The following is a 20993-nucleotide window of genomic DNA, read 5'->3' on the forward strand; positions in this document are numbered from 1 at the left end:
GATGTTATTTGATCTAAAGGCTATTTTCATGCTTTTGTCTTAAGTTAATCCTTGCATTGTATGATGATTAGAGAGCACAGTGAAAAATTAATTTTTGGGACTGTAGCAATCATTTTTATAAGCAGTAAATAATAATATCAATGTTTTATCATTTTCTTCAGAGTATACAGCTATTATGTCCACATTGCTATTATTATGGTTTATTCTTGTTTTAGGCAACACATGATTTAGTTTGTGAGTTAAACCCATATACTCAGCTTTGTGTTATTCCTAAAGTCTATCACATGTTTATACATTCTATTAAATAGAGAAAATCCTGAAAGAAGTTTGATTATTATTATACACAAAAACCACCAAAGCCCGAAAATCAAGCATGTTTTTTGAATGCACAAAACAAACTCGTCGAGACAGAGGGTGTCATCAGGGGACCATAATATTTGTATGCATATTACAGAACGTTACTACCTAGTGAGGGCCTTCAGTTTTAATAAACATTTAATAGATAGGGCCTCATTCAATCCAGGGAAAATGTGCACTGCTGTTCTAACTTGCTATTCTAGTTCTTCTTCCAATTTGAGTTCCCAAGGTCCACCTCTCTGTTTAAACTCCATTTGTTGTAATACCACAAATGTAAAACGGTGGTCAGGGAAAACTGAGCTGTGTCTAGCTAAAGCATAAATGTTTATTTTATTAGTAATACTATACTGGTGTTCATAAATCCTTGATTTTATCTTCCTCTCAGTTTTTCCTATGTAAAATGCCCCACATTGGTCACAGGTAGCTACATAAACTACCCCCCGAGAATCACAATTGTATCTACCATAAATGTGATATTCTCTGTCTCTGATTTTTACTTTATTTGTTATTTTTCTGTGCCTACATTGATGGCATCTGCCACAATTATACATGCCCAACTTCCTTCTAGAAGTTCTGGAGGACCTTTCAACTAAACATTTCAGATTCAAACCCTTTCTAAAGGTCAATTGTGGGGTAGAACTTAAGGAATTTCTAAGTTGGGTATCATCCGAAATGAAAATCCAGTTTTTGTCAATAATCTCCCTAATGACGCAAGCATCTATTGAGAAAGTGATTAAAAATCTAATGGGTTGGCTAGGAGCCTGAATGCATCTAGTACCAAGGGATAAATCATTCTGTTCTACTATGGAACTCATGTCATAGCCTTTACATAACAAGGGTCTAAAATGGCCCAAGACTCTTTTGCCAATGACTTCCTCAAAGATTAATTCAATAAAGGCACTTGGGTAGCTTTTCTTACAAAACATAATTTTTAGTAGTTCGCATTCCAAAATAAAATCATCATAGTTTGAAATCATTCTGGCTGCCCTCATTGCTTGTCCTTTTATTACTGCTTTTTTTTGGTGCAGTGGGTGGCAGCTAGTAAAATGTAAAAATGAATTAGAGTATGTGGGCTTATGGTAAATGGTGGTTCTAAACCGGTGATTGGAATGATCCTTCCTGAGGTGTCTATCCAGAAAATCAATTTGCTTGGTCGTCACTTAAAAAGTAAAATCCAAAAAATGTGTAAAGGATTTAATTTTGGTAATAAAAGGCTGGATAACAGTAACCTCTCCATTCCACAAAAAGAACATGTCGTCCTGGTACCTAGTGTACCAGACAACATGTTCCTTGAATGACTGCTGGTTGAACAAAAAGGATATTTCCCAGTATGCCATCACTCTGTTTGTGAAACTACTACCACATGAAGCTTCCATTGCCACCCCACTTTTCTGTAGAAAAAGTTCATTATTAAAATAAAGGAAGTTGTTGGATAACTTTTGCAGACATTATTTAAAATCAGAATTAAATATTTACATCTAAATCAACTAGTTCTATACCACCTAATATATATTAGCACTCTCACTGTACAAAAGCCATATAAAAATATGTATATTATTTAACTCTAAACTCTAGTAAGGTATGCACCATGATATTAAAATCTGATCATGTATAAAGGTGGAGGACTAGTGTTTATGGACCAACATGATTATGTTAGGAGGATATATTTGGTGTTAGATGGCACAGTATATGAAAAGGTTAGCCTCAATCAGGTTCATGGAGCTTACAGGAACATAAATGCTATCCTTTCAGATTTGTTTCTGGAAGGGAGCATTGATATAGATACATTCCACTACCTAACCATGCCTGTACCTATGATTCCTGTGATTTTTGGGGCCCTTAAAATACATAAAAATTTGGTTAATCCACCTTTTAGACCTATTGTTGATGGTAGGGGCTCCATTTCCTATGCATGTGCCAAATACATCGACTCTAAATTGAAACCAGTGTTGAATTTAGAAGATCAAATATGCCATGATTCTTGGCATTTCCTTGAGTCTGTCAACAATTTAGAATTTAATGAGAATTTAATTTTTCTTACGGTAGATGTCAAGGATTTAGACACTGTAATACCCCAACAACTTGGCATTGAATGGGTTAGGGAGTTCCTTCACCTGAAAGGTTTAGACAACCAGGAGATTTATGTCATAGAAACACTTTTAGAAATAGTATTATCCAACAACTTCCTTTATTTTAATAATGAACTTTTTCTACAGAAAAGTGGGGTGGCAATGGGAGCTTCATGTAGTAACGTTCTGTAATATGCATACAAATACTATGGTCCCCTGGTGACATCTTCTGTCTCCACGAGTTTGTTTTGTGCATTCATAAAACATGCTTGATTTTCTGGCTTTGGCGGTTTTTGTGTATAATAATCAAACTTCTTTCAGGATTTTCTCTATTTAATAGAATGTATAAACGTGATAGACTTTAGAAATAACACAAAGCTGAGTATATGATTTTATACTTTTTACATATGACAAAATAGATTTAATATGTGTTTTAGTTTTACGAATAAGACACATACCTTGTGATTTCATTTACACTTAGCGCATTCATTTAGTTCTTTTTATGAATGTAATACATGATCAGATTTTAATATCATGGTGCATAACTTACTAGAGTTTAGAGTTAAATAATATACATATTTTTATATGGCTTTTGTACAGTGACAGTGCTAATATATATTAGGTGGTATAGAACTTGTTGATTTAGATGTACATATTTAATTGTGATTTTAAATAATGTCTGCAAAAGTTTTTTCTTTCCTTCCCACAAAGGGAATGTGTTTTTTATAGCAGATAGCACTTTAAACTTTAAACATAGGCAATGTTGCTTTAATTTTGAATGCATATGATGACATCATTTTCATGGCTATCAGTTCATTGGCTTTGAACCTTTTGAGGAAGTTTTAAACTGGGAGGCTGTGAGCAAGTTGTTTCATTTAGTCTGAAGAAGCTGATACACTGTCAGTGAAAGCGCTTACAAGAATAAAGTGTTGAAGAATACGTTGCCTGCTCGTTTTTTCATTTATTTTGTTATCAATTAATACAGTTTTTTTTTTTACACCGTATCTGTCTCAGAATCTTTGTTTTTTTTATTTTAAAGAACATTTGCATGGAGTGTTCTCCTTTGCCATAGGACCCTCATGTGTTTTAGCTCATGTACCCTTAGTATTAACACATCATTTCCCAATGCTGGGTAGAGGGGTAAGACACTGCCTTTTCCCAGTTTATTTAATAGAGAATATTAAATGCAAGCTCTGGATCCAGGAAACCTTAGTGGAAATATGCATGGATCCAACAGGTGAGATTATTGAGAAGTGTTTTGTGGATAAGGTAAGAGAATACTGCGCAGGCCATAAGGAGTAAGATAATAAGAGATACAGGGCTGCACTGGAACTCATAAGGGAATTCCAGCTAAAGGACTCAGTACTAGAACTCCAGTAGCAACATAAGTTATGACAAGGTGACCGAGAGCTGCACACTTACTTGGTGATAAGATCATATTCCAAAATCCTCTTCATAGAACTTTTGAAGTTCCCCCTCCAAGAATACTAAATATTTGGAAGTGTATCTCAGACAACAGAAAGTTGAAAGAATGGTAGCACAGATTTATATGCTGGGAACCAATATCAAAACCAATATCCTGATATGTATACTTGTCACTTTCAAACAATATTATGGATATCTATATGAGTCAAACTTTAGGCGAATTTGAAGGGTTAACTAGTTCACCCATTTTAATGGGAAATGTTTTGGCCATCTATCTTCAGGACAGGTAAGTGCATTGATGACACCAGTTACACTTGAGGAACCTGAGGAAGTAATGGCATCTCAAAAAAGGGCAAATCCTCAAGATCAGATGGGATTCTTAGTTGAGGTTTGGCAGTTAGCATAGGAACATATAAGGGGGGGGGGGGTATGGCTCTCTATGATGAATAAAATATTGTTGAGTGATTCCCCTTTTGAATCCTGGTGACTGGGATTAATCTCAGTGTGATATTGAAAAAGATAAGGACCTCTCTGGCCTTCATCATATACACTCATAACAGTCTGAATCATGATTATAAAGTATTTATGAGTGTTTTAAAAAGACAGGCCTCAACTTTTCTACCACAATTGATTCATATGGATCAATGTGGCTTTGTACCTGGCAGAAGAATTCATGATAACATAATCTGTACAAGTTTGCTAAAGCAGACAGCCAAAACTACAGGGCACCCACTTCTTCTGTTAAACTTGGATGCTGAGAAGGCTTTTGACAGGGCTGAATGAGAAATTTGTTTTTTGCCTTGGAAATAATGGTGCTTCCTGAAGTTTGTTCTAGTGTAGTAGGGAATATCTACCATGGGCGAAGGCTAGAGTGAAATTACCTTTTAGCCTCTCAGAGGAATTTTCAAATCTTTGAGGTACCCAACAGGGTTGCCCCGTATCCCCATTGTTGTTTGCCATCTAATTTGAGCCATTGGCAAAGTTTGTTCAGGATTCAGATATACAGGGATAGCAGTGCTTAAAGATTTCTCTGTTTGTGAATGACATGTTGTTAATCCTTACTAACTGTCAGAAGTATCTAGATAACTTATTTGATAACTTTCAAAAATATGGGGAAATATCAGGCTACAAGATTTAATCTGACAACAATGGACAACATTGCCTTATCTGACATCTTACAGAGGAGGTGTTCTGGAAGTTCCCATTTCTAATTGGGCATTCTAAGCTAAAAGTTCAGGCACCTCAGTTATTTCCCTGATATTACATTTGACACAGTCAGTTTGGTCCCTACCCTTTTCTTAAACTCTTAACAGATTGAAAGATATTATGAGCACCTTCATATGGGCATGAGAGTGATCTAGGGTGGCTTGGGAAAGATTAACTCTACTTTCTTACGAAGGAGGTCTGAGAGTACCAGACCTTCAGAGATACTGTTGGGTAACTTTTGCTCATCCGGTCAGGATAAAACAGACAGACATTTGTGGGTTCAGTTCAAGCAGCTTTATTACACACACACATTAGGAATGAAGTTTTAAAACTTAAACTTATAAACACACTGAATACTACACTCATACATGTTAGCACTCTGGCTGTTCTCTCAAAATGGCACTGCTGCCTGCACGTGCTCACTATTTATATGCATGTGCTTCCAGATGGAAATGCTTCTTAAAGGTATATACACACACTCTTTTCTACATCCTCCCTCTTTGAGAAATAGATCATATACTAAATGACAGTATTAAATGACATGATTTACAGAAATGATCTTTTGTCATGCAATTATACAGAACTAATTATTTGACATGTAATCATAGAAAATCAAGCACATATAAAACAAATCATATCCGGGTTGCTGTGTATTTTACACAAGGTCTAGAAATATGACTTGATCATGTAACATAAAAGTCAAAACTGGATCTAGCAATGGGTCTTCAAGGAATTTTCAACTGTGAGGACAACTAGGACATCATCAGGAATGGGAATGGATACTGCGACATGTTATTCAGCATGAACATTGTCAGGATTGCTCTGAGATCTAGAGTTTGTATCATAGATATGATGCTGTGATATCATTTCTGATACAGGAAGAAGATGTCTGTGGTTTCTCTTGTATTCTATACCCTCAGATTCCACTAAGTAGGATCTTGGCTTGGCACATATAACTCTCGCTTGACTAATTTGATCAAAGCCTTTCGCCATTTGCATCCTCACTGTCTCCTGTCTTTTAATGGACAAAGAAATCTGCTCATTTTATCATAGCTGGACTTCTGAGAAGAACACTTCTTAAAAAGTTGGGCTTTGATTGCTCTGTTGTCTTTAGCATTAGGCACCAACAAACTAGAACTAATAGGCAAGGTTGTTCTGGTTTGCCTAGACAAAAGTCTCTGAGCAGGCGAGCCAAGTAGGTTGTTACTGGGTATATTTCTGAGACTGAGAAAATTCAAGAAGAGTTTTACAGTGTCGAGTTGCCAGCCCGGCGCCCAACCTTCCACAGAAGGCACACACATGCACACACTCACACCTAGGGCCAATTTAGAGTGTCCAATCCACCTACTGCATGTCTTTAGGATGTGGGAGGAAACCGGAGCACCCGGAGGAAACCCACACGACCACAGGGAGGACATGTAGACTCCGCACAGAAGGTACCCCAGACAAGAATCGAACCGGAGAACCTCTTGCTGTGAGGTGCTATATATATATATATATATATATATATATATATATATATATATATATATATATATATATATATACCCTGTTTTGTGTGTGGAAAAATGCAAATACAAATACAAAACTTCACAAATACAACATCCTTATAATTAAAAAAATATATATAAAACAATAGCTAAGCACTAAATTTCATTAGCCCTTTGTTTCAGTACTGGCATAATGGATATATTGTCATTCAATCCAGAGGGGCATGTTGCATTTAATCTTATTTTCCATTTATATTCTAGTTTTTCTACTCTAAGTTTATCATCTCCCCCTCTTTCATTTGGGACCACTTGATCAAGTACAAAAAAAATCAACTTCTTCTAGGTGGGACATGTAGTACTGTGAATAAACAGGGCATTGTGTGTATCTTTATTTTTAATTGCCCTAAGATGTTCTGCTATTCTATCTTTGCGTCTCCGTATAGTTTTTCCCACATAAAAACCTGGGCAGGTGCTGCAAGCAGCCAAATAGACTAACATGTTTGAATTGCAACTACATCTGCCCGGGCATGGTATGGACCTGTTGTATCCAAATACTGTCTCATATGGGCCATCATGGATATATTTGCAGTACTTACAAGCCCCACATTTGTACATAACTGAATGTATACTCTTAGAAATTGGCTTCTCTAAAATGTTTTTAATATTCCTTCCCCTACAAAATACAACTCTTGGTGTCTATCCCAGTCTTTGCTTCATACTGGTATCAAAACTTGTGTCCCATATTCTCCTAATTATTTCTAAAATTGTAGATGTTTGGTGGTTGTATCTCAATATAAGGGCATGTGGTTTGTAAGATATAACATTTTTCTCTGGACATTGATTTCCTTCCCATAAAATAGGAAGAAAGGAAGTATTTCTCTTCCTTAGTACTTCGTTCCACACCTCCAAAATTAGTTTCAGTGGGTATCCTCTGTCCAAAAACATACCAATTAGAGTATATATCTCTTCTTGGTATGTGCTGTTGTTACTAATTAAGTGTGACAACCTTACCATTTGGCCCTTAATAATACTTTTTCGCTGGTGGAATGGATGGCAACTTTGATAGTGCAATAGTGAATTACTATAGCTTTCTTTCCTAAAAATATTAATTTGCAAGCCTTCCAATGTCTTTGTGAGATAGATATCAAGAAAAATCTATCTTATCACTATTCCCATTACTAGGAAATGTAAAAAAAGAGGTAGTAGTGTTTAAATAATCTACAAGCTGTTTGGTCTCTTTCTCATCACCTCTCCACAATATTAGTATGTCATCCAAGAAACCATTGTATAAAATTATATGATCACTGAAAGGAGACTGGAACACAAACATGTCTTCCCAGTTTAAAAGTACCAAATTGGTGAAGCCAGGGGCACACTTTGCTCCCCTGGCTACCCCTGATGTCTGATGAAATATTTCACCCTCAAAACTCAAGTAATTGTTCTTTAATACCGTTTCCATTAGAGCAACTAAGGTGTCTATTTTCACACCATTTAATTTTCTACTTTATACAAGGCTCTCTCTAAAATAATTTAAGCCTTCATTGTGTGGAATAACTGAAAAAGGATTTACCACATCTAGTGTAAGGAATGAAAAATTGTTAAGGTTCCTTATAGCACTCAAGCGCTCAAGGCAATGACAAGAGTCCTTTAATATGTGTTCAATCCCAGTTACCTCCTGTTGTATTCCATATTCAAAAATGAAGCCATCGGCTCAGTTTTTGAGCCCTTTGCTGCCACTATTAGTCTAAATGGGGGGGGTTTCAATGTTTTTGTGGATCTTGAGAATCCCAAGCACAACAGGCGTAACTGGGTGTCCCACATTAAAATAATTAAATTCACTTTCATGTATTGCCCCTTGAAAGAGCACTTCCAGCAAGAACAAATCTATTCTATAATAGGCAATATTCATCTCATTTTTAGAGACCCTCTGGTACGTAGAATAGTCGTTTAGAATTTCTTGCTTTTTTGCCACATAATCGAAGTGGGACATTATGACAACCCCACCACCCTTATCAGGCTTCATAATCCTCACTTCACTCTTATTGGCCAATTCAAATAAAACATTTCTTTCGTCAGTATTGAGATTGTCATAGTTACCAAAGTTGCCTGGTTTTGCCATTCTTCGCATAATTTCATTAACACACAGGTTTTCAAATATCATTATATCCTTGTGGACAGGAGGTATAAATAAACTTTTCCTTTTAGGGATTAATGGTACCAAACTTTTTCATTGTTTTGGTCATTAAAAACAATGACAGGCTCAATTGCCTAGTCAACAGTTTAAAACTAGTATAGACATCCACAAAATCTAAATAAAATGCAGGAACCAAGGTAAAGCCTTTACACAACAAATTGTGATGCACATTTTTAATTTTCAAGGCACTGTAGTTGTAAATTGTAATGCCATCTTTTTTACAAATGTCAAAAACAGCAGATACATTCTGAATTTCAAACTGCAAAAGTGAAGTATCCAACTCATATTGTGAGTCTCTGCCCTAATTTGACAGTTAAAAAATGTTGTTCACCATACCGTACATTCGCATTCTCGTTCTGGCTGGATGTTGTATTTGTGAAGTTTTTTATTTGTATTTGCATTTTTGCACACACAAAACATAGTATATATATATATATATATATTATATTCTTTTATATAAATATCTTTTTAACATCACATTATCAATTGAATATATTGTATTTATTTATGTAAACAATTTTTAGAGTTTGTAAACTTGTTTAGACTAGAATAATATATATCGTCTATGTCAGTTCTTTGATAGGGAGTCTTGTTCTGATTTAATTAAATATTCATGAGCTGTGTAAATGATTGGATAGATAATGTGTTTCATAAGTATACAGGAAGAGATGAAAATCTCTTATTAACTCTAAAGAAGCCATTTGTTAATGGCAAAAGTGTTTAGTTTTTAAGAGCACTGGAATTAAACAAGTGGATTTCTTTGTCAGTTTTTGTTTTTTTGTTACTTTTTAAATAATTGATCTGTTTGTTGCAGTCAGATAAGTGTTTTCACAGTACACTTAAAATTAAACCACTGCTGCTATTGAACAATAATCATTTAAACCTGGTTTGCAACAAGCATTTAGTCTCAGTTGCCATTTAGTTTCTCTGGCTTCTAATTCTAATTCATCAACTCCACCCATAGAGTCACTCTGTACTCTATAATGACAAAGAATAAAAATCTCTTGTAGTTGAGACATTTTAAGTATGAACATATAACGCATTGTTCATTTTTTTATTTTTAATGTCACTGATGTCAATACCCTTACCCCAACACTAGCAAGTTGTCATGTATGTGCTGAAACAACACACAAGTAAAGCGGTGGTACCATAGCAATAATGTAACAAGTACCATTCCACGTCCACTTACCTACTTTTAAGCATATTTTGCTTGTAGTAATTACTGTACACCTTGCAAATAAAAGCTGTACAGTTTCCTTTGCAGCCTTCTCCTGTAGTCTGATGAGATCAAATCTGTCCACAGCTGCTTTAATCACAAAATTTCAAGACTATTAGCATGGTTTTATGCTAATGAGTCTCATTACAATAAATATTACTGAATCACACATTTTTCTCATTGTGCAATTCACTTACGCCACACTAGGATTCTTTTTCAGATTTGTGAACTCACATGAGTATCTATACAGTACAGTGAGCATGCATGGGTGGGTCTGTGACTCCAGTCAGGGTGTAAAGAAACCCATTGTAGTAGTATGACCTGTGAAACAACGAAGAACAAAACTATTAAAAAAGTAGACACTGTAAACCTTGTACAGTCATTCCATGCCAGCATTTATATCCTACCAACATTATTCCATGCTTTGTCATTTCACACTGTGGAATGTTTGAAATGGTGGCAGCCTGACTGATCATACAGATGAAGGGCCTAGGAATGCTTTCAGACATTCTCATACCATTTCATAGTTGTGTATATGCACACAGTTAAGTATGTACACGCTATTCGATCATCATTGGTATTCAAAACGTTTGCAGCCACAATCACGGGATGCATTCTCCTTACTGCTGATATTTTCATTTCTCTGAATGCATTTCTTAATGCTTGGGCCATGACATTCTTGTTAGTTAATTGATAATTACCTAGCTTCTCTGCAGTAGGCTTTGTGTGATTGTAAAAAGGCATATTTCTGAATCACTGAAATGATGTGCAAAGTACTACGCACTGCCAAGGACATTCATGTTACTACTGCCTTCTGAAAAAAAATAGCCTAAAACATATTTTTTGTAGGAAGACAAGCCCCCCTGCACCCCTCTTTTTTGGGGAGGGGCTGAACCCTCATATCCCCAGCTAATTACATATACTAACTCAGGGATACCACAGTTTTAGGGTAAGGGCATATTTCCCAACCCCTGAAAATTGTGCAGTCTCTAACACCTGTCGACAATGTATGTAGTTGACTAAATTTTGTCAACTAAATAGATTTTGACCAAAGTATGATTCATCCATATTGCATACGTATATGTGTGTGTGTGTGTGTGTGTGTGTGTGTGTGTGTGTGTGTGTGTGTGTGTGTGTGTGTGTGTGTGTGTGTGTGTGTGTGCACGCGAGCATGTGTGGCTGTCTGTGTGCATGACCTTATGGGTTTTGCAAAAGTTGGCTATACCATTACCATCTTGGGTGATAGTTCTGTAATGTCCAGAGTGGCTTCTGTTTAGTTAGCAGATTTGATAACTGTAGAGTTATTCAGTTTCATATGACAGCTTTTCTTGAAGAGTTTGCTTCCATACATATGCAGTGTTTACCATCTACCACATTATTGCACAGTAACACACACACACACACACACACACACACACACACACACACACACACACACACACACACACATACACACATGCACAAAAACACACACATGCACACTCATACACACACACACACACACACACACACACACACACACACACACACACACACATGAGCACACACAACCACATGCACACACATATACACAAACATACACACACACACACACACACACACACACACACACACACACACATGCATATGCACACACACACACACACACACACACACACACACATGCATATGCACACATACATGCCTACATAATACCATAAAATTACACACAACCATATTTATAAATGTATATGCATATGTTTATGTATACCTATGTGTGTGAGAGTGTATGTGTGTGTGTGTGTGTGTGTGTGTGTGTGTGTGTGTTTGTGCGCGCACGCGTGTGTGTGCGTATGTGTATTTAAATGTATATATGTATAGGTGTGTGTATGTACATTTATGTGTGTATTTAAACTTGTGCTTGCACGTATACAAGCACACACACACACACACACACACACACACACACACACACACACACACATACTTTTACAACTATATTGACAGGTATGAATGCATGTGAGTGTGTATGTGTATCTATGTATTGTCATATGTACTTTGTAGTTTATGGTAGCTAATGATATGGGGCAGTAAAAATAATAAAAGGGTGAGTATGAAATTTGGTTTTAATAGGACTACTATATACTTGACTTCAACTGATGAGTTAGGCAAACTTCAACTGCTAGGCTAGACAAACTATTCATGTTATAAAAATAATCATACATACATGTCATACATTTATGGGAAAACATGGACCACTCAGAATTGCTGATAGCCAATGCCTGAAGCAGATGGCCTCCACTCCCCTAACATATGTGGGGATCGGGGTGCAAGATGCAGAAAATATCTTATACTGTTTCATGACAAATGGTAATGCAATATGGATCAAAGTGACTCTTGTAATCCTACAGGATAATATTTATCATATATCCCACAAACAAGACCACAAAATATTTTCCATTTTTATGTCGGTATTTTCCACTGGTTTCAAGGGGCTATTGAATAGGTCTTCATGTAATTTACTTGTTTTTTATGAATGGAATGGCTTAGTGAAAGCTTTATATTCTGGTCCTTCAGTAATTAATTGCTTGGTTATTTATTGAGTTATGTAATGTCATTTCATTTCATTTTTTGCAGTTTAATAGTCTAATAAGAGTTTTGTTTGGATTTAAATGTATAGTTTATTTATATTTTTATGGGGGAACATAATGACAACTTATGGTGTCAAAAACTAAGCTTGCCAGAATTCAGACCCTTTTCCCAATCCAGTTCACCCTTGAAGTCGGTTTGTTTAAGTAAGGAGGTTTAAGGGGAAAAATCCTCAACAAGGGGGCAAAAGGGTGCACAACCCCCAAAGAAATTGTTTTTCTTTTCTTTTCTTGTAAATTTATACCTCAGCTTTAATGAACTATGTTTCAATGACCAAAACTGTCGATGGGATGCCACAAATCCATTTTTTATTTCTGTACTTTAAGTTATTTTAGATTGTTATAATTGGGACTGTTTTGCAGGTAATTCAATTTTCCAATTGCCTACTTGTAATTATTATTTTATGTTGCATTTATTTGTTTTAATGAAACTTTTTTTGTTTTATAAATAAACACATTTTGTTGCTAGGGAGTACATTTAGGTGGGTATTGCTCTGGGGGTCTTTGTGTTTATTTTGTGTTTGCTCTGTGTGAATTTCCTTATTTTACATTGAAGTAAAAGAGAAATTCTGTCCTTCTTTTACTTTTAATTGTTTCTTTTATTTTACTTCTGCACTGGTAACTGTTTTATATTCTGATACTTGTAACTGTGAGCCCTAGAATAATGAGACTGAAGGAATGAACATGTGGACTTGTGTATACCATGTTCAAGATAGATCTTTTTTCACAGTATTTTCTTTTCACTGAGGTATGCCAATCTTAACATCAGTATATACAAGTTTGATGTATATGGGGAGCGTGTCCCCTATTCTGGGACTGCAGGAAGGACTACCCCCTACAAAAAACAACTTTAAAGGGAGAACAGCTACCCATAGGTTACCTAAAGAATACTGTCTTGGTTTGTGACTGACTGTGAGTAGCCTGAATCATTTATTAATTTGCAGCTGAATATGGATTTCTTAAATGAGTATGCCATTAATTACTTGCTAAAGGACAAACATCTTGTACAGTGTACTAAATGATATGTATATTTAAAGGTAACGCCTGATAACACTGGTGATCTGTGTTCTTGTCAAAAATTGGATGATTTGCTTACCATTATTAGAAGTAAATCTAGACTTACTGATGACAATTGCACTTGCGCAAGTGGCAGAACTTGGAGAGCTGTTGTCACATATATTAATGACTGGACTGATGAGATAAATAATTTTAGGCAAAGAGCAAATAGAACACATTTATGAAGGAAGTGTCTATTGTCTGTAAAGATCACTCAACCCCCATTGAACATGATACTACCGATGGCAACTTTGGAATTCTGAATATAAGTATTCAGCAATCTGAGGATTCAGAGCTATAGAACAAAATAAAAAAGAAAGAAATAAAGAAGTTTACAAAACATACCAAGGAAGAAAAAGAAACTGATAAATGTCTGTAAAGCAAAGACAATACATACTAAAAAGACACTATTTTGTTATGTAACATACAAATTACATTGAATTATGACATTTTCAATCAGAAAACCTTCAGTCTACAGGAAAAAGGCTTTATTTTTCCAAAAGATAAGTTAGAAAAAAAGAGGCAAGAGGCAGGTGGAAAGGAAGAACTCAAAACTGAATGTAGAAGGATTGAAGAACATTACTGTAAGAAAAAAAAGAGAATGACAGAGGTTGACTACATGGCTGAAGCTGTGGATGCACAAATCCAGCTGGATGAGAATTGTATGCTTGCAAATGTAATACACAGTGAAAATAGTGGGAATGATAACAACTGCTAGAGCAGATATTATTGAATTACAAGTTGAAGATTCTTCAGATCTAGTCAGAAAAGATATTCTTGTAATTGGATATTCAAATCTTAGAGGAACTGATGCTTACATTTGTAGAGAAATAATGGATACTGAATAGTGTTATGCTTGCCAAGAGAAAAAATAGAGGATCTAATACAGTCCTTAGAATACCTTAATGTAAGGAAGTGTAGATCTGTTTTTATTCATGTCAGTATGGATGATCTCATCTGCAAGGACTCTCTGACTATTAATAGAGAAGGTATGGCCCTCTTAGGATAGCTTAAACAGGTGTTAGGACATATTTTTCATAAATCATATATAGAAAGGAGAGTCAGGTCACCACAAATGAAATGATTTTTGGGTAAATACCTACATGAAAAAAGCACCATTTTAAGAAATGGAAATGTGTGTAGCACCTGAGCCTAATTTTGGGCACAAGTGTTCAGACAGGATGGTATGCATTTGTCAAGATCAGGGAAGAGAATATTGCAGCACATATTTTCCATTATTTGACAAACACAAGGTAGGAATTTTGCCAGGTCAAAAATGTAATAATTCCCAGATAGCAACATATGATGCATCTCTGATTGTTGTTATTGCTAGGAGAATTCATAATAATTTTTTATTGTAAAATGTGCTACATTTCCACAAGATGGACGTTGTTATTGTTTGTGAAATATGGTTAAAGAACAATGATTGGAAACCATTTCTGTCAGGTTATTATTTTTTTTTTTTTACTGTAACAGACATTCTAACAAAAAATCAGGTGGAGGTGTTATGATAGGGATTAAAGATAGTTAAGAGACCTGTGATTATTACATGTTCATTGATAATACCAATACTATAGATTGTTAACCTTGACAATAAAGACAACCCTGAAACATATAACAACTGTTGGAGTGTATAGACCATCAAAGTCAAGTGCTGATGACCTAGAGGAATTCATAGATTTCTTGCATGAAACAAAGGAGGGAAAAATAATATTAGCTGAGGACTTAAATTTACCAGAAACAGACTGGAATAATATTGATTCAACAACATTAGTAAGGCAATTATACACAATGCATGCTCAGGAACAACAATTGCTTCAGATTGTAAAAAAAACTTGCCAGGGAATGGAACATACTAGACATTGTGTTCCTAAAGAAATTACTGTTGCTTCAAGTCAAGTTTTACCACTGTTAATGTGCAGTGATCGTGGGGTTATAATGGTTAATTTGTTGCTAGATAATTCTGCCAAACTGTAAACTAAAGCAATGCACAGAAGATTAATTATGTAAGCAAAACAGTCACTATGTGAAACTAACTGGCGTGATGTGTTCAGTTGTAAAAACTGCAGATGGAATGTGGAAAGGTTTAAAAGCAAAATTGTTTGAGTGCAAAAAAATAAAAAAAAATGTTAACATCAGGATTTAGGCATAAAATGTCAGGGGAGATATGCTTCCATAAGAAGAAGATACCTGATTAAAGGTATGAGACAAAAAATATAAGAAACTGAAGAGAGATTGAGCTACAATTTTGAAAACTGAAATAAGCAATCTGAACAAACAAATTAAGCACAGTGTGAGACAAGATCAAGAAACATGTGAAGAAAATTTGTATAAAGATATTGAGTAGAATAAGAAAGGCTTGATGGATACATAAGGTGTGGAAGGATTAAAGACATACAAATTGATAAACTGTGTGTAGATCCTAAAATTTATTCTCAGACACACCAAATTATAAATATATTTACAAAGTCTTACGCAAAATAGTTTGACTCCACAAAGGTGTCATAAGTTATCATAGTGACATCCAGGTAATTGCAGAAAATTGAATCAAGTTAGATTATATTGAAAAGTAACTGTACAAACTGAATACACACAAAGCACAGGGAGGATACAGAATTAGTAACAATAACCTGAGAACACTTCAGCAAGAACTTACAGAACTATTATATTATTTACTAGGTCATATAAGTATGGGGAGATTCCTCAAGATTGGAGCATGGGCTTATTAAACCTGTCTTTAAGGGGAAAGGTGAGTAGGGCAAACCCAGAGCCATATAGATCCTTAAGTCTACCTTCACGTTGGGATCAAATAATGGAGAAGGTAATATTGGATATGTTATTGTCAGAATTAGATAGTTTGAGACTTGAAACCATATATCAACATGCATATGTTGAAAATAGATTTATTATGATGTTCTACAACAATATAATAACAGCTATGAATGAAAAATTGTGCTGTAATGTAATTTATATAGACTTAACTTTAGCATTTGACAAGGTCATACACAAAACTCTGATCAATAAATTAGTACAACTAGGTATAAATGTACTTTTGATAAGATGGATAGCTGCATGGCTTACAAATAGGACATGGCAAGTATCATACAGCATTTGGACAGGTGAAATCCTTGGTTACAGTCAGGGTAAATACATCAAAATATAAGCATATGAGATTTGGGAGACATAAATTGAAAGGTAAATATTTAATAGAGCACACAGTGATTGAAACTGTAGATTCATTTAAGGACCTAGGTATAGGGGTAGATCCAGCTTTGAGTTTTTCTAATCATATCAACCAATTGATTAATGATAGTTAAAGAACTATAGGTTGTATAAAAAGATTTATAATGTCTAAGAAATCAGAAAGAATAAGGTCATTATTTGTTATACCCAAACTTGAGTATGGAATAACAATATGGAAACCTTAAAAGAAAACAAGCATACATAAACTGGAAAAAGTGCACCATAAATATTCTAAGGGCATCCATGGATGTGAAAATTTTAGTTATTATGAAAGACTAAAATATCTATATTTAAGAAAGACATTAATCTGTTAGATAGGACATTTAGAGAAAACTACCTCTGGGAATGTTTGGGGTTATCAAAAAGTAGTAGAGAATCATTAGACAACCTATGTAGGCAAAGGCATTTAATGAACAAAATTTAGAGATGTCTGAAGGGTATAAAAAAGAAATATGGACATGGGAAAGAAAGAAAGATCTGATATGGTGCAATATTTATGCAAAGCAGAAAGCCACATTAATCAACACAACAAAGGCAGCCTCAAAGATATTCAAAGAGAAATATAGGCAAAGGCATCCAGATATAGAAAATTTCACAATAAAAAGCAAGATCACAAAGAGGGAATATAGAACAGAAGAATAGTCAAGTCAAAGTTAAAAAAATAGAAGCTGAAGTTATGGAGTATTTGTAAAGTGAAGGATTCAGTGTAGAAAGTCTAACACAGGTCATATCACAGGATGATGGAACAACTAGTCCCCAAAGTATGGAGAAACACAAGGAGCAGGAGATATCTGAAGAGGAAATATGGACATGGGAAAGAAAAAGAGATTTAATATTGTGCAATATTTATGCAAAGGAAAAAGCAAAACTAATCAGTGCAAAAAAGAGCAGCACCAAAGATATTTGAAGAGAAATATAGTCAAAAACATCTGGATATAGAAAATTTTGCAATACAAAAAATAAGAATACAAAGAGGAAAAGTAGAAAAGAGGATTATTAATGGAGAAGTTAAAGAAATAGAAACTGAGGTTATGGATTACCTGCAAAGTGAAGGATTTAGTGTAGAAAATTTAACTCAGATAACAATACAACAGGATACAGCAATGGACACCCAAATTAAAGATAAAGTAATGAAGCAGGAATCGTCTAATCAGTTAGCATATGAAGATACTTTGAAGCCTCCCATAGTAAACCAGTACAAAGGTTCAGTTGGAGCTATACAGCAAGGGAAAGAACAGGAAACTGTGGCAACTCTGACACAGTCAATGTTGTGGAGCGATAGGCCAGTGAGTTCACATATGAAATAGCAATGGATGAACAGGATGAAACTGAAGAGAATGTGGCAAAGGAAGAAGCACTAGAACTTTATTTAGAATGCTCACAGGAAATAGAACAAAGAATGTGCCCTCAGTTTAAAAGAAAATGAGGTAAGAGAAGAGTTGCTTGATTTAATAGAGATGGATAGACATATTAAGATCCATGAAAGAAATATACTGCAGGAGGTCAATAAAACCCTAAAAGTTAGAAGTTTGATAAAACAAATGAAAAGCAAGTCGGACTGTCCATAGAGATTCATGCTATATAACAGATGTAAATTGGATGTATTACTGTTCAGCCAAATTAATAACAGATAAAATTCTACTACAAGAGCACAGGGCACTAAGGAAAAGGACTGGGAGAAATCGAATGCCATCATGGAAATATTGGATAGAGAAAACTATAAAGCAATTAAGACAAGAAGTGTCATTGTTAGAAGAGTGTAGAAGAGGGAACAGATCAACAAAAGTACTCAGAATGACAGATTTGATAAAAGCAATGCACAGTATTATAATGTATCATGATTTATCATGCACTATCACAAATAATAAACTAAAAATATCAGCACAGGCAGACAAACTTAGAAGATATGCAGATAAATATAAAAGAAAAGTACAAAATAAGCAATTTATTGATGACCCAAAAAAGTTTTATAGAGAATTGGGAAACAAGGTAAAAGGAATTGAAAGACCACCAAAAAAGTAGAAATATATATATTTTGGAGAAGTATTTATGAAGATCCTGTGGAGCATAACAAAGATGCTAAATGGACAGAAGAAGTAAAAGAAAGAATAAGAAGTTTAAAGGTGCAGGATATGAACTGGAATAAAGTAACAGCCAGAGATTGAAACAAAGTTAAGAAAAGCCTCTAATTGGAAAACCCCAGGCCCAGATACAGTACCTAACTTCTGGCTAAAAGTATTAACATCTTTGCACGAAGATTTAGCCATGAGTAAGAACTGTTTATATGTGCACCCCGAACAGACACCAGCCTGGCTAACAACAGGAAAAACAATGTTCCTACTTAAGAGTGAACCTGCAAGCTACCATAAAAGCTGTAGACCAATACCTTGTCTTCCAACAACGTATGAACTATACACTGGAGTTGATGCCAAAAGAGTTTATAGTCATTTAGAAGAAAACTCAATTATGGCAATAGAACAAAAGGGTAAAAAAAGAAAGTCATATGGAACAAAGGATAATTTGTTGTTAAATAAAGTCATAGTAGAGAACTAAAAAGGGGAAGAATCTAAGTATGGTATGGATAGTCTACAAAAAAATTGACAGTATATCACATTCATGGATAAAACAGTGCTTAAAAACATATAAGATACACGCTACACTGATAAACTACATCACAGTGAGCATGAAACAGTGGCAAACCACTATGCAGTTAAGCCATGATAAAGGACAAATTATTATTTCAGAAATAAAATTCCAAAGGGGGATATTCCAGGGTGACTCTGTCACTGTTGCTCTTTTGCCTTGCCATTAACCCATTAAGCTGTCTGCTTAACAGAATAGGTCATGGCTATAATTTGGCTCCCAGAAAGCAACAAACTGTAAAGACTTCTCATCTTTTCTTTGTTGATGATTTAAAACTGTGTAGCTCATCAGATGAGGAATTGAATGCACAACTGCAAATAGTAAAAACTTTTTCAGATGATAAAAGAATGTCATTTGGTCTTGATAAATGTGCAAAAGAACCTTTAAAGCAGGAATACTGCAGCACCAAGAAAACATCAGTTTGGGACACAAATGTGATATAAAATAACTTGAGCAAGAGGGAGTGTATAAATATTTGGGAATTGATGAAGGATCAACAATAAAACATGAACAAATGCACATAAAACTCAGTAAGGAATACTTTAGAAGACTTAAATTAATCCTGAAAACAGTATTGACATCTAGGAACAAAGTTCAAGCTATAAACCAATTTGCTCTTCCTGTCCTAACTTACAGCTTTGGAGTGATTGACTGACCCCAAAAGGTGTTGGACAGATTAGACAGGAAAACAAGAAGAATGCTTCATGCTCATCAAATGATTTATAAAAATCAGTGCATACCAAGATTATATATTCCCCGTTCCGAAGGAGGTATGGGCCTCCTTGAATTTGATTACATGTATAGATCTGCAATTGTGGTACTGCATACATATCTGCTGACCTCACAAGACCCAAACACAGTGAAAGGTTTGAAACATGAGGAGAATAAATCTAGGATGACTTCTCTTCTTATTCTAGCAGAAGCATATCGGCATCAAGTGGGAATGAAAATCAAACCAGAAGTAGATAAAAATCAGGCAGCAACTGAATGTGCCAAAAAATAAAAGAAAGAATATAAGGTGAAGGATCAGATGAGAAGACAAGAAATGTGGAAAATGCATAAATATAGTTGCAAGTATAGAAAACTCCTGGAACAACATTATGTTTATCAGGATCAAATGGTTAAGGAGAGGTGAATTCAAACCAAAAGATGAAAGGTTAATATTGGTGGCCCAAGACAGTGGGCTACATACACATTGGTTTACAAAGTCCATTGAACATGTGGGAGAAACAGACAAATGTAGGTTTTGTAAAACAGAACTGGAAACAGTTACACACCTTGTTGCTAGTTATGATATACTAATTGCAGAAGGACTGTATACTGAAAGGCATAATGATGTGGCAAGACTGTTGCACTGAGGATTGTGCAAACATAATATTGAAGTAGCTGAAAAAGACTGGAAACATGTGCCACAAAGCATCATAGAAAGGGATGAAGTTTAGATCACATGGGATCACCCATTACCAA

Source organism: Protopterus annectens, chromosome 3.part1 (genome assembly GCF_019279795.1).
Source record: "Protopterus annectens isolate FY-2018-M chromosome 3.part1, PAN1.0, whole genome shotgun sequence".
NCBI lineage: Eukaryota > Metazoa > Chordata > Ceratodontiformes > Protopteridae > Protopterus > Protopterus annectens.